Genomic DNA, 23133 nt, shown 5'->3' on the forward strand with positions numbered 1-23133 from the left:
ATAATCCCCTCCCGTAAAGAAGAGGGAAGTCTATTTATTCTGAACATATATAGTCCACCCCGGCACAAGCCCAAATTCGGCCCACTCTTCCGCAAAGTGTTGAGCGTAGCGCAGAAGCAGGCACTAGTCGTGGTCGGCGATTTTAACGCGCCACACGCGGCTTGGGGATACAGGATAGAGAACATTAAGGGCCGAAGCCTATGGGCAGACGCTCAGCACGAAGGACTAACGCTCATAACTGACCCTCAGACACCAACCAGAATAGGAAACAGCGTAACCAACGACACGACACCAGATCTAACATTTACGAAGAATCTAGCAGTTTCTCAATGGACAAACATGCAGGAAAGCTTAGGTAGTGACCACTACATCGTCGTCACAACGGTACAAGCAGGCCCAAGGAAAAAGAGGGGGAGAGAACTCAAGCTAGTAGAATGGGACTCTTTCCGCAAAATCCGACAAGATGATGCGGAAGACACTATAACGGACATTGAGAAATGGGCGGAGAAACTGCAAGAAAACATTAAACGAGCTACCAAAACTGTTCCAGAGGAGGCAGGTATAGAGGAGATGGATAGCAGATTATTGCACATGTGGGAAGCGAAAGGTAGCATGTTGAAAAGATGGAAAAAGCAAAAACATAATCGGAAATTAAGGAAGAGAATTGTGGAATTAAACAAGGAAATCGAGATATATGCAAATAGGTTAACCCAACAGAAGTGGGAAGCCACGTGCGACTTGATGGAAAGGCAGATAGGAATGTCCAAGACCTGGAACATTCTCCGATGTCTCTTGGACCCCGGAAGTACAAAAACCATACAAAGACACAATCTACAGAAGGTTATACACAGCTACAACGGTACAGAAGAAGAGCTCTTTCGAGAGCTCCAAAAGATGTACGTTGGTGATGTGGAGAGAGAACTACTTCCGGATTACCTAGGTAACGAGAATCCTGATCTTGATACCCCTATTACGGAGGCAGAAGTCAGATATGAACTCACCAGGCTCAACTCGAAATCTGCACCAGGACCTGATGGGATAAGCAACAAAACACTCAGGAACCTCGACGATGTATCCATCCGAGCTCTCACGGACTACATGAATAACTGCTGGGAGCAAGGCAGCATTCCAAGTCAATGGAAATCAGCCCAAATCATTTTTATACCAAAGCCTGGAAAGAAACCACAACTGACGAACTTAAGGCCGATATCACTGACATCCTGCGTCGGTAAACTCATGGAACATGTGGTTCTCACACGCCTCACGAGATACATGGATGATGGAGGACTTTACCCACATACCATGGTTGGATTTCGACCAAAGTTATCGACGCAGGATGTTATGCTCAAACTAAAACATCAGATCATAGATGCGGGTGAGAAAAGTCTAGACACTAAGGCAATACTAGGTCTCGATCTAACTAAGGCCTTTGACACCGTCACGCACAAGGCCATACTACAAAATCTCCAAAAGCTGGATGTAGGACGTAAAACATACGCGTACATCAAAGACTTCTTGACAGATCGTACCGCAAAGATTTCAATTGGAGAATCCAAATCGGACGCGCTCAAGCTAGGTAATAGGGGTACCCCGCAGGGTTCAGTCCTATCTCCCTTTCTATTCAACGTGGCAATGATCGGTCTTCCTGCGAGACTTGACAAGATAGAAGGACTCGGACACAGCCTCTACGCGGACGACATCACCCTTTGGGTGGCGGGTGGAAGCGATGGGCATGTGGAAGAGATCCTTCAAACAGCAGTAAACACGGTGGAAGACTACATCAAAGACAAGGGACTGAGATGCTCCTCACAAAAATCAGAACTTCTGCTCTATAGGCCCACATGCCGGGGTCGAAAACGCATTAGGGAAAGGCCGGGCATTGTGGTCACAGTAGAAGGCACCACGATACCGATAGTGGAGAGCCTGAGAATACTGGGACTCCGCATATCCGAAAACGGCCATAACGGAGAAACCATTAGACTACTTGACAATAGTGTTCAACAAACAATCAGACTAATAAAGCGGATATCCAACAGGCACTGTGGCATGAAAGAGCACAATCTCATCCGATTAATAGAAACATTCGTAATCAGTCGCATTGTATATGTGGTTCCTTACCTCAAGCTCTACGCTGCGGAGAAAACCAAGATAGACTACATTATTAGAAGGGCGTATAAGCAAGCCTTGGGACTTCCGGCAAATACGTCAAACGAAAAATTCTTGGCGCTCGGCGTGCACAACACATTAGACGAACTTATTGAGGCCCAGAGAGTAGCGCAGTATGAAAGGCTTACACAGAGTTTGACGGGAGACACATCTTAGATGACATCGGAATAACCTACGAAGCACAGCACGGAGTGCGGAGAGACATCCCAAGGAAAATAAGGGAACATCTATCAATACCCCCCCTCCCCAGAAACATGCACCCGGAGTTTCACCAAGATCGAAGAAAGGCACGAGCGAGAGCTCTCCACAAAAGATTCCGTAGTGCCAGGGACGTGGTCTATGTGGACGCGGCGGAGTACGCAGGTGGACATAGTATGTCCATAGTTGCTACGAGTCTAGAGGGTGACTGCAGAGTTAGTGGGACGGTAAAAACATGGAAGGCAGAGGTGGCGGAGGAAGCTGCCTTAGCACTGGCAATAGCCTCCACGGAAGCTAACATCGTAGTAAGCGACTGCAAGACAGCCGTCAAGAACTATGCAAAGGGAAGAATCTCGCCGGAAGCACTGAGAATTTTAAACAACTTTCGTGAAGATCGCGACATCCACATTATTTGGGCACCCGCACACTCCTCCCTTCCCGGGAACGAAATAGCGCACAACCTGGCTCGAGAACTGACAGGCCGAGCAGGTGACACGCAACAAATACTGGGAACGGAGAGAGACCGGATGACCAGCTTTAACGAGATCGCCAAACACTATAAATTGGGAAGGGCCCATTTCCCCCCGGCACACTCCTCGTTAAATAGACGGCAAGCGACGGCATGGCGCCTCTTACAAACAGATACATATCCGAACCCGGTGGCCTACCACCGCTACTACCCGGACCTTCACACGGATAGATGTAGATTCTGTGAAGAAAGGGCGGACCTACAACATATTGTTTGGGCTTGTCCTCGTACACCCATACAGAATAAAATAATTAAGACCAGAGAGCAGTGGGAGACCGCGTTGCTCAGCTGTGCACCGGAAGACTAACTTAAGGCAATCCAGCAGGCCGAAGATGCCGCCAGGGCCCAAGGGCTCGAGGCCGTCATTTAGGTAGAGGCCTAGGTCTCAAATCTGCTGTGCACAAATAAAGTTTATTCCTCCTCCTCCTCCTGGCCATGTCTATTCCATTTGTGCCAAGTGTAATTTTTCTTCTATAAATGCAAGCTTTTTCATTGCCCATTCTCATTAGAGATCATTCATCTTCATCCAAACATAAAGGTCAACCGATTCTTTGCTGAAACTTAATACCAGTCATTGTCTAGTAGCCTAACATATTTGTAGCAGTATCTTCTTGTGTATGTTGTCTTGCACAATTCCTCTCCTGAAATAGCTGATGCAGTATCGGCATGGGTCTTGCATTAACCTACACACCGTGTGCTATGTACCATTTTACTTTTCTTGATGTTTAAAGCCTTCGATGCTTGCAGGGCAGAGTGGCTTCTCTCTTGAATGCAAGCTTTCTCATTTTCCATATTCCTAGTCTCAATGATCACTCTTCTTCCTCGATAGCCTGGGTCCTTGCGCAAGCTACATTGAAGTGATTGATTGCAGAATCTGGTTTTGCTGTCCCACTTGGTTGTGGTAGCCGTGTTAAGTTTCTCGGATGTGGGGGCCTGGTCAATTGCATTGCTAAGCATTTGCTCCTGCAGTCCGCACAGCGACATAGACTCCCAGTATGCACACACTGTGACTGGTGCTCCCCGTTCGTTCTTTCTTGTTGCAACGATGGGAACTTGTGCTTGTTGCCTACCTCGGCCATAATTTGCTCAAAACAGACCCCAGCATATGTGCTTACATGGTTCGAAGTGTATGAAGTTGATAGCCGTATGGGTGGAAAGGCCCGCAAGAATGGCTGCCGAAGGTGATGCCCACGAAAGCGACTTGTCCATATTGAGACAAAGTGGGACAACAAGTGTGAGCCACACATTAGCGGCCCTGGAAATAAAATACACATGCAGGTTGGAAAGAAGTTAATGCTAAAATGCCAGGTAGTCCATGTCGCTGTGTTGGTTGCGGCAGCAGATGCCTGCGTCACCTGATTGCTTCGCAATGGAAGTTGCTCATATTTAACGGCGATTATCGCTGCAAGCAGGTAGGACACTCTGTCCAATCTGTTTCTGCTGCTGGTTGTCGCTCGTTACCAGACCACCACATGCGACGAAGGCAAGCACTACGCCTGTAGGTAGGCAGCTGAATGTACCGTAAGAGACCTATGTACGTGAATGCTCACTGTTGCCATGTGGTTCGTAGCCAATGTATAATGTATTGTCTGAACCCTATGCGGTGATTGATTGCTGTTTAATTTTGATGTTATCTCACTTGGTTACGGTAGCCGTGGTATGCTTCTCGGATGTGGCAGCCTGATCAGTTGCATTGGAAAGCAGTCTTTCGAAGCAAGCATTTGCTCCTGCATGCAGTCTGCACAGCGACACAGACTCCCAATTTACACACACCGTGATTCGTGCTCCCTGTTCACCCTCTCCTGCTGCAGCCATGAGAAAATTGCGCCAGTGGCCTTTCTCGCCTGCGATTAAGCACGAACGGAGACCAGCATACGTGCTTACATGGTCCGACGTGTATGAAGTTGATAGCCACATGGGTGGAAACGCCCGTAAAAGTGGCTTATGAAGGTGATGCCCACGAAAGCGACTTGTCCATATTGAGACAATGTGGGACATCAAGTGTGAGCCACACATTAGCGGCCCCCGAAAGAAAACAAACGTGCAGGTTGGAAAGGAATCAACGCTAATATGCTGGGTAGTCCATGTCGCTGTGTTGGCTGCGGCAGCCTATTCCTGCGTCACCCGATAGCATCGCAATGCAAGTTGCTCATCTTTAACGGCGACTGCCGCTGCAAACAGGTGGGACACTCTGTCCAATCAGCCTGCGCCGCTTGTTGTCGCTCGTTACCAGACCCCCATTTGGTATGACGACGGTGAGCCGTTTAGAGCTCGCGTCAATGATTCCAGTGTATCTCGACATGCAAATTTTATTTCTGCTATTGCACGAGAATGTACACTACTTGTCTTCTGCCAATAAAGTCGCACGTTCTGTTCATTCACTTGTGGCTTGTTTGTATGGGCGTCAGTAGAGGCTCTTTGGTCTCCTGGCAGTTAGAACGCACCGGCTACGCGGCAGCCGAGGCATGCGGCATAGCCAGCGGGCCGAGTACGGCGCGTACGAGCGAATGCAAGCGTACACGACCGGCGAAAAGCGGCCATATTGGATAACGCTCTAAAAAAATGCGCATTTCCGCTTCCTGTTTTAGCAGCGCCATCTGGCGTCCACCTAGGTAAGTTCCATGCGCTGCCGCTGCTTATTTTCGAACCACTGCGGAAGGTACAGTTTCCCTTCTCTAAAGCTGGTTTTTATTCTATGACTGAACTGAACGGAAACGAAGCAGGCGGCAGCGCGCGCGATACCCTTTCCTGCCTTTTCCCTCCCCTGCGGAAGTGAAACGGCTCTGATTGGTTGTACGTGTGGCGTGAGCGCGCGCCTATGTAGCTGGAATGCTCGCTAATGACTCACGCTCCGGTGCGGCTCAGCTGTCAGCTCATCAAACCGCCCTTTCCTGCAGCTACTTTGCTCTGGGACCGACTACGTTTTTTTGCGTGACCGCGACAACGTCACTTGCGAGCCAATACAAGCTTCGCTTGAAAAAGAACGTGGACGGAGAGGTTGTTGGTGTTGAGACTGAAAGGGGAACAAGCAGTTGCTATCCTGACGAATACAAGTCATCCCCTTGTCGGAACGTTGGTTCCATCCCTTGTTCCACCGGTGTCCAGCCCTTTTTATGCCCATTAGTCATGGCAGATGTCACGTAGGCGTATAGAGTTTAGAGTCTTGCTTGTACAAGCTGCCGCTAAGCAAGTGTGCGATGACCTCAACTACGCTGTGTGCACAAGCTTTGCTGCATCCAGGGTTACTATCTCGCCGATAACTTATCCCATCCCAGAGCTACAATGGACGCACAAATGAATATGTGTGGCCGAGGCCCAGTTCTGAGCACAGAAGCAGGCGTCCCGCGAAGAAGGAAGTCCAGCGAACTAAAGTGTGACAAACGTAGGTTCCCCAGAGCAGCTGACAAGGAGGTGACAACAGGTGACAACACTCGGCATAGTTTGTGCCGTTTCCCGACAGCAGAAGTTCTCGAAACCACTAGGCTGCATGAGCCTTTGGTCTCATTATAGATGTAGATCTGGAGCCTAGATCTTAGTGGGATATAACGACTCCGGTGGTTTGACCAAGAAGCGGGCATTTCGATATAAGAAAACGAATTATAAAATAATGTAAACACGATTTGTGAATAGGTATATGATAAATAATAGATAGATTCTAGCTTATGATTGACGAGTGAAGGAATAAATGAAAACAAAAATACAGCTAATCTAATTGATTTTGAAGAAATATAACGAAACCTTAAGTTCTGATTTTGTAGTCGAAACCTTTCGAGACTGCAATAAAATCCTGGACGGCACCGCCAACCTTCTTGTCGCTGCGCCCAAGAGTCGAGGCCCCAAAAGATAGTAAATTTTTAACATTTAAGTTTCACCTAAGAAGGCGGAACGGTGTTTCTTATGTTCATTAAGACTTGTAGCGCTGGTTCGTGTCCCTTACTACGGGCTTGTGTTGAATTTCGTGCAGTACATATATTCCCTCTAATGTTTTTTGAAATTCAGAATATCTTTGACAGTCAATGAGAAACTGATCTATTGCTTCATGTTCCCCCTAAAAGGGACATCGGTGAGGGAGCCCGACCAGCTCTGTGTAGGAAAAATCTTAGAAATGTAATTCGCCAGCCTAGTCTAGTGATTGCGAATTCAATTGCCCGCTTTTGAAAGGTTTATTATTCCAATAATGCGACAAATGCTGAAAATCTATGCAGTGTAATCCTTCTTTATCACAATCTGTTGCGGGACCCCTTCATGTGTGGTCATTTCATCACAGTACCACCCAAGTTACATTTCAATGAACCGTCTGTCGTACGCATTGCGTCACTTGCCAAACGTCATTCGTTCTTTTTAATCTCAACTATAAAATATTCGCAGCCCAAGTTTACTTTCTCATCCACACCACTGTTTTCCTAATTTAAGCTCATAATTTCTCGTTCTATCTCTCGCCGCGTGTTCCTAAATTAACTTTCATCTCAAGCTTCTTTGTTATGCTCCACATTTCTACCCTATAACCGCTAGCATGGAATGATTGTATATCTCCTTCTCAATGATAGCGGCATAAGCTACTGGTCATTACTTGGAAATGCTTGCCGTATGCGCGCCAACACGTTTCTTATTCGGTAGATTTCTTTGTTGTCATCCCCTTCAAAGTAGGTGGCCTTGATAAACGTACTCTTCCACAGATTCTAGGAACTGAAAGGAATTAGACTCCCTGGTGCAGAATTTGGGCACTATTTCCTTCGTGCATCTTCCTATCAATTTTGTTTATCATAAAAAGACTAAATAGTTCTCAACAGACACTGTAGAAATCTGATGACCTCACGAGGAGCTAAGCCGCAAATCCAAATCCGTCTATCGTTCTTACCTCTTTTCTGGCTAATGCCAAGGCTCTGCTGTGTCATTTACTCATTCAAATTACCAATATATTGTCCCTATTTTAGCATAAGTGACCTGCAGCTGCTACATTGCTTGTAGTTGGCTGTTCGTGCTCAGAAAATGCCAGCGCACAAGAGACGTGATGAAAAGCATTGCGCGCCTGTCTCCCTGTTTTACGTGTTGCTATTTTATATTGTATGATTTACTGCGCTAATTTTAATGTGCTCACATTTTGCCATCCTTTCTTGAAGCTCGTTATTTAATGCCGCCGAGGGGCGGGTGAAATATTTGTTGCCAACATTTTCCAGCATCACAATACATTCAGTAATGTGGTCATTTGGGCAACTGTGTCCATTTTGGAAAGAGTGAGGCAGAGAGCACGAAAGAAAGCAAACACGTAATGCAAGCTCTGCAATCCATGTCCCAGTTGGGTTTTTTTTCTTTTCGCAACGCCGTCTTATACCGACCCGCTTTTATAGGCGCGGCTTCGCCGATTCCTTGTGCGTCTGGCTCCCGAGGTGTCTAGCTCCCGGTGCGCTGCCAGCATACCAACACCGCGAACGCTGGCATCGGTGGCCGATCTGACCTGTTCTTTTCTGCTGTCCAAGAAAAAAGGAAGAATAGCGGAGCGCGAATAAGACCTTGCAAGGCCGCAACGCAAGGCCGTGGCGGCGCAAGCAACAAAAGGAACCGCGCGCCAGTGTCCGGCGGCACAGTTGTTTCGTCCCCGAGCGTGGCGCCGTCCGGGCGCCGCGCGTGCTTCCCGAAGGCCGCGCGAACGCAATCTAACGCGCCCAGGGACGCTCGCGCTGCGCCGAGCGTGGGAACCGCCAACTGGCGAGGCACGCCGATCCGCACTACGTGCGCGACGAGATGTGGTCGCGTTGCGAACAGGGTTGACTGGTGCGCTTTCTCGGCACATCAAGCTGAAACTGCATCTGCGACACTGCAGGCGTCGCTGCCACGGTGCGAGAGGCGATCGCCGCAAAAGCGTGCCAGAGCATCCTAGACGATGGCGTCTAGTGAAAGACGCGTCGCAGCTTCTGTCCAGACACTCTGCGCTACTCCGTTTCTCACGCGCTTAACACTGCAAGTGTAGTTGTGCACAGATCTGTGTCGTCAGGAAGCAAGGGCGCACGGTCAGGTACGAAACCCTCAGCATGCGCGAGTATAAAGATTCGTTTGCTTCAAATCACCTAGGGAGCAGAATCGGATGCCCTTTCCCCCGCGCCTTACTTGCACTTCTAAGGGGATCCTTTGACCTTTTGTGTTGATCTGCATGTCGTTCTTGAGAGGCAGCAGGACTAACAAGCGATCCGGTGAATTCGAAAGCTTGTGGTCAAGTACAATAACCTCTGTCTCCGTTTAACCGCAACAGTCTCTACAAGTGATAATTTTACTTATCGCAGAAAGGGTAACTTTCACGATGAAACATATTTAATAAAGCACTATTCATAGTATTACATCATAGTTACATCAGGCTCTGAAGTTCGTACCAAGCATGAAGGAAGGAAAAATATAGGAGGAAGCACTATGTCACACAGCCAGCTTTGGCAAGAGAATGCTCCGTGAAGCCACAGTGGTGGCCGAACACGTGACCTATTGCGTCGAGATCACGGAGGAAGAATCGAGATTTGCTTAGAGGTTTGCTTCTTCGCAGCTATGCCAGTAGTTTTAATTCGGTGCGCGCTTGTTCAGGTATCCTGCCGTGGTTCTGGCTGGAGAGCGGGAACACAAAAACTAACCGCGAAGTTTGACGTGCGATCACGTGTTGGGCCACCAGGTTGGCTTCAATCGCGTTGCGGTATGCTCCCTCCTATAATTTTCCTTCCTCTATGGTGTTACGGTATGATACAGCGCGCTGTCTTTATCTTGTTCTCGTCTTTCGTGTTAAGCGCCTTCTTGTGCATCGTGCCATGTTAACAACTCCCTCAGCAGTAAATTGCTCTTCTGCGATGCCGAGAATGCCACTTTTATCCCGAACAGAAAGCCAGAAGAGGCGCAAATACGGAAGACGCGTGGTGACGCCGCTGTGGCGTCATGAATCTTGATGCCGTCTGCTGGTGCCTAGATCTTTTGTCGGTAAAAATGGATTTTTTTGTGTTCTAAAGGAGCTAAAGACTGAATATGGCAAGTTTCAGGAATTTTTATTGAGCCGACGCCGGGAAAATACGAAACACTTTGAAATCCGTGACGTCACACTGACGTACCGGCGTTGGGATATTGCCGCGAAATTGAATAAATGAGACTTTGACCTTTATTTGCTCTTCAAATATACGACAGATAATCCCGAAATTACCGACAACAGATCTTGCAGAGGCTGCTTTGTCAATCTACACTAACTTAGTGTTTCGCTTTAGGGACCTTTTGAGAGGAATACACTGGAAAAAGGACACTACGCGGAAAAAGACAGGGACACGAGAGAGCGACACGCACAAAGCGCTGACTTACAACAGTTTATTCATGAAGCCATGAAGGAATAAATATATAGGGTGCTACCATGCGCAATATGGGAATGATCGGCAAAAAAAGAAAAAAAAAAACCTGGAGCACCATTTGCAATACTGATAATGACAGCCACGTGCCTACAGAGCGCACGGAATGCTTGCCATTCGAACACTGTCAAGATACGCGCCATTTCCCGAGATGAAAGTGCAATGGAAGGAGAAGTAACGCACGATCTATCAAACTTCCTAATGATATCAGCCTCAATGATTTCACATGCTAGCTGTGAACTATGTTTAGCCAGCACTTGGCTTTTTTCCAAGTAGGGCTTACATCTATGCACGGCTGTCGCGGAAAAGCTTCTTAAGCAAATCAAGCGTGTGGGAGATATATGGTTCTCCTCCGTACTCTTGGGACAAAGGAACGACTACACAGTAGTGCAAGCAATCATAAGGGCATTTATTGCACCTTTCATAGATCAATGCCAGCTAGCCGAGTTGCTATCCACAAAACATGCCGATGGGCGCGCGACAAATCTAGAAGTCTGACTCACCGAGCGACCGGGGAGCGAGCGAATATGTTCGCCCCATGCTGGATCCCAACGCCTGGTCGTTCGCGTGTACAGTCACGCGAATGGTGGCACGTTCGAAGGCGGCCACGCGAGACAGTCTCGCAGAAGCATCAGATGGCGCCCGCGCGGACGTCCGCGCCCGCCGACGATCTCGAACCAAAGACCACGCGCCTTGTCTCTAGGCGCCCGAGTAACCCCGCCGCGGCGCGACATTCGCGCCATCTCTCGCACCGCGCTTGTACCACTCCGACCGCCGCGGGCGCCAGGCCACGCGAGCCGTGCGGGAAAACAGCATATCAGGGGATGCGTGAGAGTCGCGCATCCCCACAAGCGTGAAGATTCTCATCGAGCACCACATCCACTACTAGAAAAGAAAAAGAAAGAAACCTGCAGTACTTCGGTATATACATGATGTGTCGCACAAACTGAAGAGCGTAGGGCAACGCGCTGGTGTTGCGGGGTTTTTTTTCCGCTCCGGAAAAACTAGCGAAGCTTTGCAAGTTTGCTTCCCAAGCCAGGCGTGGCCGTTGTACAGTGAAACACAGGAAGGGTTAAGTGCCCTGCATCACTGGTGTGGTGTATGTGATTCCTCTCTCTCTCTTGTGGAAAAGTACGTGGAACAGACAAGAAAGTGCCTAAATGAGCGTCTCAGGGAGCACCACAACAATGTGTAGAACACGGTACAGGGCCATCTGGGTATTCATTGCCGCGTACACGGATGTAAGCCCTACTTGGATAAAAGCCAAGTGCTGGCTAAACATCGTTCACAGCTGACACGTGAAATCATTGAGGCTCCGGCTCTTGGAACACCTCACAACTCATATTTTGTTTCTACAGCGTGCTTACCACCACCATCGATGGATTTTAAGGGGTGTAATCTTTTGAGACCAAGATCTCCCGGATCTGGTGAGACCTCGGCCCTTGGACATTTCGAGGCGAGCAGGCGGCAGCGCTAGGCCTAAATTAGGCGCCGCGATTACGGCGTGACAGCATCGCTTGCCGCTCATGCCCACTGTACTGCTACCGTGAAGATGACTGCCCGAGACCCCCTACTTGCTAGAGCATTGGACGAAACCACACCAGCCGCCGCTATGGATCAAGAACCGAGTCAAGACAACGAAGACGGGACTTGGTTTCTCGTGGCCCGAAAGCGCAAGAAACATGTCCAAGCTACGTCGAACTTGCCACCTAACACTGAACCTACACAGCCGGGCCACCTACATCTGACATTGCGCAATAAGAGCTCGCAGCTGCCCTCGCTACCGATCTACGACTTGAAAGTGATCTTCCGACCGAGAGATGGACTGAATCTCGGTGAGTGGCCGCAGCACTCTATGGACAAGAACGGCACCGAGAGCGGCGCTGCTGCGCCGGCGTTGAGAGCGCCGCATGCGAAGCAAAATTCTATTAGCGGGTGGTACCCCTCTCCCATCTCTCGTTCGCGCCGTCTTGATTGTCTCCTGCACTGCGCGTGTTTGGGCACGTTTCGCGCCGCGCACGGTGTGTGCCTACGTGTGTGCGCGAGGAGATTTCCTTCGAAGGGCGGCGTACAGTCTGTTTCACATTTAGGGGAAAACTCGGAGCGCATTGCATCGCGATGCGGCGAGCGCTTAAGTCAGGCGGCGGCAGCAGCTCGCGCAGGTGCTTGAGGGGCGGGATCTTGAACGGCGTCGTCTGCTACGGCGGCGCGCGCTGGCCGCATTGTCGGGAAACGTTCTACTGTCAGTTGCAGGGCGCCGATCTCATCGTTACGGCGTGAAATGAGCCGGTATTCTTTAATATGCGTTGTGCGACGCCAACTGATACGCCTCGAAGGTAAGTTCATCGCTGCAGGGCAGTCATAGACGACGTACTGATTTCATACATTCTTGACGGCCCGTTTGTGGAAGGCGACTGTATATTCTAACGCGATAGGTCGCCGATCCACACTGCTCGTGTTGTGCAACAACTGCTAGAAGAACGCGCAGTCACTCTCTTGGAGTGGCCGCCTCAATCCCCGGGCGCCAACATCATTTAAAACGTCTGGGGCTCGTTGAAAGTATCGCTGGCGCACCACCCCCTCTATCAGTCGCCCGAGGATAGGCTTCGATCCACCATCGTCAGCGACTGAGACGTGCTGCGAATGAACTCATCCCTGATCAAGTCATTCTGCACTTCACTGCCTTCCAGGCTGAGCGCTGTCATCGCTGCCGCTGGGGACATGACGAGATACTAACTGAAGTTCCGAGCGTGACGTTTCCAATTCCCCGCCGTCGGGCAGAGTCTGTCTGGTGTAGCGAATGATTGTCGAGAAAAATTATTTCCAGCTCATTGTGTGAACCTAAAACATTCATTTAATCGTATTCGTTTGTTTCATCGTGTTCGACTCCCATAGTTATCATTGTTGAGTGCTTTGTTTTCCTTTCGAGTCAAACAAAGACTGAACACGTTGCGCGCACATCTTGGTGCGTCTTGTCGCTGCTTATTACGGTAGCAGACACAGCGAAGGAATATACGTGCACTGCCCCTGACAGTAGCACGCTTCCCGACAATGCGGCCAGCGCGCGCCGCCGTAGCATAGCAGACGGCGCAGATCACGACTCCGCCCCTCGAGCGTCTGCGCCTGCTCGAGCTGCTGCCACCGCACGACTCCAATGCTTGCCGCATCGCGATGCAATACGTTCCGAGTTTTCCCCTAAGTGTGAAACAGACTGTACACGCTTCTATTTGCCTTTAAGAAGTTCGGTGCGCTTGACGATTATTTTTATGGCTGCAATGCGGCGAAAGGGCAGCGTCTGCTTAACCATGTAAGTGACGCTGAGCAGGTGATTGGAAACGACATCGTATGTAACGCCGGAAAATCGTCAGCACATACGATGCGGCACATACATACGGCACATACGAGCTAAAGTCATTTTTGCAGTTTCTCACAATACGTTTGCTACAAATCCGTGTTGTCTCTGATGGCGACAACGGACTTCCATCGACACTGTGCGGAAATAAACAAAATATATCGCTGCATAGCACAAGTACGAAATGCGCACACAACTTCAACTACTACGTCCCCTACAATATGGAATAGAAGCAGCAGTGTAGACAGCTTGGCCATTTTTTAACAGTGCTCAAGAGACGGAAGTTGAAAGTATTAGTACTCATTCCTGCTTCAGCAATGCCGGCGCGACCAAGACGCGGGCGTGTATCGTCCAGTAACTCGATCGATCGGTGCAGTGGTGAAGCGGGAATGAACTCCGGTCATGTTCAATGCAGTGTGCACATATTCAATTTCTCGGCACGCGTGAACTTTCGCCACTGCTAGCGCATACAACAGAAGTGGTTTCCATTCTTGGGCAGCGCACACATAAACGAAACATGAGAAAGAAGACAGGACAAGCGCTCGTCGAACAACTTAAAGTTTTTATATGAATAAAAGGATTATGTACCGAGTAATTATTACATTCATGTGGGTTACATATACAAACCGTCATACACTCAGGAGTGATCAATGAACGAGCTCGCTTCGTTTGCCAGTTGTTTACTTCGCTCGGCGCACCGGAGTAATCCATCATGTCTGTCGTCTGCTTTTTTCGTACCATTTTCTTGTGAATCGGTAGAATTTCACTGGTGGCATCAACCCTTTCGTGTTTACATTGCTGTCGTGACAGTTAACAACACCATAATAATTTCCGGTCATCCGAAGAGGCGCCGTCGCAAACAAGAGACGTTTCGCGCGCAGCACGAACTGAACGCGGGCGCTACCGCTAAAGGCACATTCACACCGAAAGCGGAGCGTCCAAGCGGCCAAGCGGATTTTCGACGCGGCGAAGCGGTGAGCGCAAGGGAAGCGGCGGCGGAAACCTACACCCGTTGGAGATGAAATCGTTCCGCCAGGGGAGAAACGAGCGCTGGCGTCTAGGATGAAACTTGGCGTACGGTCGTCCATAGCCAGAGCTATAGGCACGGCGGCTCAATTAAACGAGAGCACGCTCCACCAGCTAACCATCCGCATACGCCGAGAGCAGAACGTCGCTGTGGTCAGTACACCGGATGAAGAACTAGCGGTCAAGCGGTAGTGATATAAACTGATCAAGTTTATATGCCTGGAAAAGAAGCAGTACGAGATTCAGGCCTATGTGGCTGCTCCGGATGCCTCCTCGAAAGGAGTCATCTCCGGCATAGAAAAAAAGCACCACGCCAACAACGCTGATGACAAATATCCGATCCCCGATGGCTCAGGTCCTGCATGCAAGAATGATGGGAAATTCAGCCACGGCCATCATCACGTTGTCTGTTCCCCGGTAGATCTACTATTACGGAGCAGAATACCGGTGCTCCATTCATAAACCCCGACAGCAGATGTGCTGCGTGTACCTCTCAACGGGTCATCGAGCGGATGTTTCCCGGTGTGATGCGTGCGGAATTTTCAACCCCTCCGAAAGACATGATTGCACGCTGAAATGTTTTTGTTGTGGTGGTGAGCACCCCGCCACTGACCCTCGGTGTCCTGTAAGGCAACGAAAACCCTTTAACAAGAGCCACGTGTTCCGAGAGCAGCAGAAAATGGCGGAGCAACAACAGTTAATCAACAACAGTTAATCAACAAGCGTAAGACAGCTGACATAAGGAACTATAATATGGATAGAATTGAACATGCTCTCAAGAACGGAGGAAGCCTAAAAGCAGTGAAGAAGAAACTAGGAATTGGCAAGAATCAGATGTATGTGTTAAGAGACAAAGCCGGCAATACCATTACTAATATGGATGAGATAGTTCAAGTGGCTGAGGAGTTCTATAGAGATTTATACAGTACCAGTGGCACCCACGATGATAATGGAAGAGAGAATGATCTAGAGGAATTCAAAATCCCACAGGTAACACCGGAAGAAGTAAAGAAAGCCTTGGGAGCTATGCAAAAGGGAAAGGCAGCTGGGGAGGATCAGGTAACAGCAGATTTGTTGAAGGATGGTGGGCAGATTGTTCTAGAGAAACTGGCCACCCTGTATACGCAATGCCTTAGGACTTCGAGCGTACCGGAATCTTGGAAAAACGCTGACATAATCCTAATCCATAAGAAAGGGGACGCCAAAGACTTGAAAAATTATAGACCGATCAGTTTACTGTCCGTTGCCTACAAAGTATTTACTAAGGTAATTGCAAATAGAATCAGGAACACCTTAGACTTCCGTCAACCAAAGGACCAGGCAGGATTCCGTAAAGGCTACTCTACAATAGACCATATTCACACTATCAATCAGGTGATAGAAAAATGTGCGGAATATAACCAACCTTTATATATAGCTTTCATTGATTACGAGAAAGCGTTTGATTCAGTCGAAACCTCAGCAGTCATGGAGGCATTGCGGAATCAGGGTGTAGACGAGCCGTATGTAAAAATACTGAAAAACATATATAGCGGCTCCACAGCCACCGTAGTCCTCCATAAAGAAAGCAACAAAATCCCAATAAAGAAAGGCGTCAGGCAGGGAGATACGATCTCTCCAATGCTATTCACAGCGTGTTTACAGGAGGTATTCAGAGACCTGGATTGGGAAGAATTGGGGATAAGAGTTAATGGAGAATACCTTAGTAACTTGCGATTCGCTGATGATATTGCCTTGCTTAGTAACTCAGGGGACCAACTGCAATGCATGCTCACTGACCTGGAGAGGCAAAGCCGAAGGGTGGGTCTAAAAATTAATCTGCAGAAAACTAAAGTAATGTTTAACAGTGTCGGAAGGGAACAGCAGTTTACAATAGGTAGTGAGGCACTGGAAGTGGTAAGGGAATACATCTACTTAGGACAGGTAGTGACTGCGGATCCGGATCATGAGATTGAAATAATCAGAAGAATAAGAATGGGCTGGGGTGCGTTTGGCCGGCATTCTCAGATCATGAACAGCAGGTTGCCATTATCCCTCAAGAGAAAAGTTTATAACAGCTGTGTCTTACCAGTACTCACGTACGGGGCAGAAACCTGGAGGCTTACGAAAAGGGTTCTACTTAAATTGAGGACGACGCAACGAGCTATGGAAAGCAGAATGATAGGTGTAACGTTAAGGGGTAAGAAAAGAGCAGATTGGGTGAGGGAACAAACGCGAGTTAATGATATCTTAGTTGAAATCAAGAAACAGAAATGGGCATGGGCAGGACACGTAATGAGGAGGGAAGATAACCGATGGTCATTAAGAGTTACGGAATGGATTCCAAGGGAAGGAAAGCGTAGCAGAGGGCGACAGAAAGTTAGGTGGGCGGATGAGATTAAGAAGTTTGCAGGGACAACATGGCCACAATTAGTACATGACCGGGGTAGTTGGAGAAGTATGGGAGAGGCCTTTGCCCTGCAGTGGGCATAACCAGGCTGATGATGATGATCATCATCATGCCAGGGAGTTGGTCAGCGCAGTTTCCCCCTCTTTCCTCCTCCCTTCCTTCACCTCCGTCCACACAACAAACAAACAAACAAAACAAACCATCTCCCGCAGAGGCGCTTTCACTCACCCAGGCACCCACACTCGCACCTGGGAAACTCCCTTACAATTCCTGCACCAAACAAGATGTGTGCGAAATGATAGAGGAAATGGCGACTGTTTTGAGAGCGGAGATGCAAAATGCGAAGGAAGAGATTATGGCTGATGTCAGGCACATGCTACAGCAGGTCATACAACAAGCCCTGAATGACATGAAACAATTCATCAGTGCAACTTTCAGCTCAACTTTCAGCCATCAAAACGACTCACTTCCACATGACACTAACCCCATTCGAGACTCATGAAGGTCACAACCTTCTACTCGCCCGGCTCGTACAATACCTACCCTCACCGGCGAGGCGGTATCAATTAATCATGGCCAGCGAACCTAAGAGACGCGCTACCACCCCCTTCCGGGTGTGGAAATGGAATTGTAGAGGGTACCGAAGGAAGGAGGGCTCCCTCACAGAGTTCCAAGCCACACAGCCTCACCCACCAGACGTTAAAGCATTTCAAGAAGCACATTGCACTCCCACACTCACTGGATACAATGCATACACCGACAAGCATGACACTACAATACGACCACTAGCTGCCACCCTTATGTCCAAACAAATCACAGTGATCGAGCACACGCTCGACAGCTCCCATATTCCGCATGTGCTCTTCGAAATTGTACCCAGGAATCGATATCAAACCAGCTTATTTTTACTTAATATCTACACTGCACCTAACTCGCGACGAGTCTACTTCGGACAACTTCTTTCGACTGCCAGTAAACAAGCCAAAAATTGATTATTCTTGGTGATTTCAATGCGTCCCACCCAGCCTGTGGGTACCAAACAGAAACTGCAAAAGTCCGCCGTCTAGCCCACGCCATGAGCCTTCATCGATTCACTTTTCTGACAGAACGTGACGCACCAACCAGAATGGGCAACAGCGTAAGCAAGGATACTTGCCCTGACCTAACAATGGTCAAGGGGTTGACTCAATGCTCCTGGAACAACCAAATGGAGAACCTGGGCAGTGATCACAGCATTCTAGCCATAGAAGTCCAACTGGTGGCCATATGCACCACAGAACGTGCAATTAAAATTACTAACTGGGACGCTTTCCGGCGCAACAGAACCAAATCTCAACAACACAACGCGCCATCTCTACACGAGTGGACACAACAGCTACAAACAGATTTTAAAGCTGCCACTAAGCAACTTACTGCAACAACAGAGACACCAGATGTGGACAAACATCTGCTCCATCTCTGGGATGCTCGAAGAGGCCTGACCAAACGATGGAAGAGGCAGCGGCACAACCGTAGACTGAAACAAAGAATCACCGGGATCACAGCAGAAACTGAAGAATACGCCACCAGCCTCACTAATAACAATTGGCGCAACCTCTGCGACCGCCTTAATGGCACAATAAGTACTTCCAAAACGTGGTCCATCCTCAGAGCACTACTCAACTCAACGCACACAAAAATGCGCACAACCAACACCATCCGCACTGTCGTCCACAAAGAACAAATCAATGATGACGCTCCCCTCTAACACTGCAGCATATCATACATATCATGTATATCATACATTGCTACAGGTCACCGACCGGAGTACAAAGGCTGTCCATACGAGGAAGAAACCCAATTGGACGGCCATATTACAGAGACAGAAGTGAGGGCAGCCCTACACGCCATAAGACGTAACACGGCGCCCGGAGCAGATGGCATTCACTATGCACTGCTACGCAACCTCGACGATCAGGCCATACGGCAACTCATTTCATACTACAAGAACAACTGCAAAAATGGAACGCTTCCCGAAGAATGGCGACACGCCGATATTACCTTAATTCCGAAACCCGGGAAACCGCTGTCCCTCCAAAATCTCAGACCCATTTCCCTGACTTCGTGTATTGGCAAACTCTTCGAGCACGTAGTTCTAATGCGCCTCCAGCCTCACCTCGAAGCGAACCAAAATACCTTATTCAGCTATTGACAAGGCATGTCGGCGCAGGACATACTCCTACAACTTAGGATGTTGAAGATAGTGCGAGTAAAACGCAAATAAGAGCCATTCTGGCGTTGGAGCTCAAGCGGGCCTTCGATAACGTCTCACATGACCTCATTCTAAACAATCTTGCATCCTCCCGATGCGGAAAGCCATCTATGATTATGTCCGAGCCTTTTTTATCTGACCGCATAGCCACCATCGACCTAGGTGATTTTCGGTCGGATATCATAAATCTTTCCGGCAGAGGGACTTCCCAGGGTTCGGTTCTCTCACCCACCCTGTTCAACGTGGCGATGGCAAAGCTACCACCGCTCCTCGACAAATTTCCGAACGTGCAGCTCACTCTGTACGCCGGTTATGTTACAATCTGGATGACCACAGGGTCAGATGGCACCATTCAAGACGCACTACAGGAAGCTGTAAATATGGTACAAGAGTATGCAACAGTCAGAGGACTCACCTGCGCAGCTGAGAAGTCGGAGCTCCTGCTTGTATTCAAAAAAGGCAATAAGGCCGATATTCCACCAGCCATCACATTGCATCTCAATGGCAACGTTATTCCAAAGGTAGACAGACTACGTGTACTTGGCCTTCGCATACAACACAACGGGAAGGCCACACATACCCTACACATGCCCCGCGCCAACAACTCACCCAAGTAACGCACATGATAAAGCGCATTACAAACCGCGGACTCCAAGAAAAAGATGTACTCCAAATTGTGCAAGCCCTCATAAGTAGCCGATTAACCTACCACCTCCCCTATTATAATCTGACTCAGACCGAGATGCACCAGATGGACACCCTCCTCCGTACGGCCCTAAAGGCAGCGCTGGAACTACCCCAACATGCGTCTGCGCAGCTCATACTACGACTCGGGGTGCACAACACCATCCGCGAACTAGTCGGAGGTCATCTTAACAGCCAATTGCAACGTCTGCGACGAACAATGTAAGGGTGCCTCGTTCTATTCCGGCTAGGATACCAAACACCAAGAAAACCACAACAGGAAAACCGCACACTTCTTGCGCTTAGCATTCGCAACAAAATTCATGTGGCCCCAATTCCCCGGAGTATGCACCCTGCCCGTCATAATGGCCGAAGAAAGGCAAGAGCAAAAGCCCTGGCTCGACGCGTTGGCCATGATACATCGAACCCATGTTGCCCGCTACCCGCAGAAACGTGCCCTATGTCTAGTCGTACTAGATAGTACAGACATTCTGAGGGCTTCGGCCACGCTCAACACTGTGGACAGTGGCACGGCGGAAGAGGCTGCTATCGCCCAAGCCATCATACACGCTTCAACCATGCCGGCACCGGATGGACCCATCACAGTGGTCGTTGATTCACAGACCGCCTGCAGGACTTTGGCACAAGGGAGGGTGACACCCTACACATACCGCATCCTTACATCATTACTCCCCGCAGCGTTACACAGGGTGCGTATCGTCTGGACACCTGGACACGCCTCTTTCCATGGTAATGAACGCGCTAATGCAGTAGCCCGAGAGCTCGCTAAGCGGGCGCCATTGGAAGAGCTGTCCAACCCAGGCGACGCATCGACAGAACCAGTGATCTACACTGAAACTACAATATTAGAGAGATAGCAGGAGATACTTCCCTCCAAGACATAATTTCCTTAACCGAGAAGATGCCATCGCGTGGCGACAGCTTCAAACTAATTCATTCTCTGCCTCTTTTATCTTCACCTCTCCCACCACACACAATATCCCTCATACTGTCCCTATTGTGGAGCAAAGCCCACGGTATTCACCTGCGAGTGCGCACACGCTCCGGGTTACTCCCCTAATCCTGCACCTTCACATTCCTCCTGGGAGACTGCGCGGACCAGCTTAGACCCACAAGAGCAGCGACGGCTGATCCGGCGGGCACGCAGAGTGGCGCGAGCAAATGGGGCCCTGAACTAAAGCCTCACTGTGGTGTTGACCGAAGGTGGGAGTCAGACTCCAGCCGTCCCGAAGTAAAAAGGCGTTTATTTAACATATACAACCAATATATATAATGAAGAACAGAAGCGCCCCCTGGGGAATAAATAACTGAAATGAATAACGAAACTGAATATAACATACTCCCTACCTTATTTTTAGTGGTTAGTTGTTAGTAAGTATTAGTAAGGAAAACCCCAAAGCATGCACACTGTACTTATTTACATATATTTACAACCTATGTACACAATGTCAGACCGCCAACTAATTGGTCTGGTAGTCTTGGAGCCAGGCCGGTGGCCGGCGCTCTCGGGTCGGCCGCGTTGACTGCTGCTGCGGTATGCCAGGAGACAGTGCCTGCGTCCTGGGAGGAGGAGGCTGTAGCACGGCAGGCTGCAGCACATCGGGAGACCGCGGCTGCGGCGTGGCAGGCTGCAGCGCCTCAGGAGACCGCGGCTGTGGCGTGGCAGGCTGCAGCGCCTCAGGAAGCTGCGACGTGGAGGGCTGCAGCGCATCAGGAGACCGCGGCTGCGGCATATCAGGTGGGCCTGGTTCCCAGGTGCCTCTCCGGAACCCTGGAAAGCTTGGAGGCATTCCACGTACGGCCGTCTCCAAGTCGGAAAGAGGCTGGTCCCCTCCTTTTGATCACCTCAGTTGGTGAAGAAAAGGCGCAGTCTCCTTTGAAACGAACGGACGGTTTTTTGATACGGACAAAGTCGCCTACGGCTATCTTCGTCTTCTTGGCGGCTCTCCTTTTGTCCGTGTAGTGCTTGCTGCTTTGCTGCTGACGCTGAACCCTTTGACGAAGTCGCGCCAACTCCTTGGCTGGATCTTCCGCATATGCTGGTGCTGAGAAACCCACGACATCCAGCCTGGTTCGGGGCATTCTACCACGCAGCAGGACTGCTGGGGCGACCCCGGTGGTGGCATGCGGAGTACAGCGGTAAATGGCAAGGTATTCTGTGACAGCTTGCCGGAGAGGTCGTCTTTCGAGGAGTGAAACTTGAATGAAATTCTTCAATGTGCGATCAAAACGTTCTATTTGCCCATTGGCTTGGGGGTAGTATACCGAAGAATGTGGAAGACTGATGCCTCTGTTTTGCAGGAAAGTTATGAACTCACGCGAAGTGAACTGAGGTCCATTGTCACAAACGATCTCTTCCGGGTACTTCACGGGCAAAAACACTTGTTAAAAAGTCTTTCACGGTGCTCGTGGACACTTCGCTGCAAAAATACACCTCTGGCCATTTAGAATGGTAGTCAACAAGCGTTACAGCAAATCTGCTGTTGTAAGCTGCATGCTCCAAAGGACCAACAATGTCTAGGCCAAGCTTTTGCCACGGTCGCTCAGGCCATTCAACAGGTTGCAACGGTGCTGGTTATGTTTTGGCGCACTTATCTGCCTCCAGGCAGATATGGCAGTTTTTTACTGCCGTTTCCACTTGATAATCCATTCGTGGCCACCAGAACCGCTCACGCAGTCGCGCCTTCGTGCGCGTGATACCCGGATGTGTCTCGTGCGCGGTGCCGATGATCTGAGCCGTGAGGGAGGACGGAACAACGAGGCGCTCTCCACGCAGAAGCAGGTTATCGACAACAGAAAGTTCTTCCCGAATGGCGTAGAATGGTTTCGCCTCTTCTGGTATGGACTTCGTTGGCGGCCAGGAACTCAGCACGAATGACTTGATGGTTTCCAGGCAACTGTCATCGAGGGCGGCCTGCCTGAACTTCTCAGTCACGCAGGCTGGCTCAATGAACGAGACAATTTCTTCCTCCTTAGCAATCTCTGCCTCCGAAGTACGTGCTGGTAGCCGAGAAAGTGCATCTGCTACAGTGTTTGTGGACCCCTTGCGGTATTCAACAGTGAAATTGTAGCAAAGCAGTCGTGCATTCCAGCGTGCGATTCGGAGTGGGCGTGTTCCATGTCCTTGTGATGACAGCAAGGACACCAGTGCTT

The sequence above is a fragment of the Dermacentor andersoni genome, chromosome 9 (assembly GCF_023375885.2).
Source record: "Dermacentor andersoni chromosome 9, qqDerAnde1_hic_scaffold, whole genome shotgun sequence".
Taxonomy (NCBI): domain Eukaryota; kingdom Metazoa; phylum Arthropoda; class Arachnida; order Ixodida; family Ixodidae; genus Dermacentor; species Dermacentor andersoni.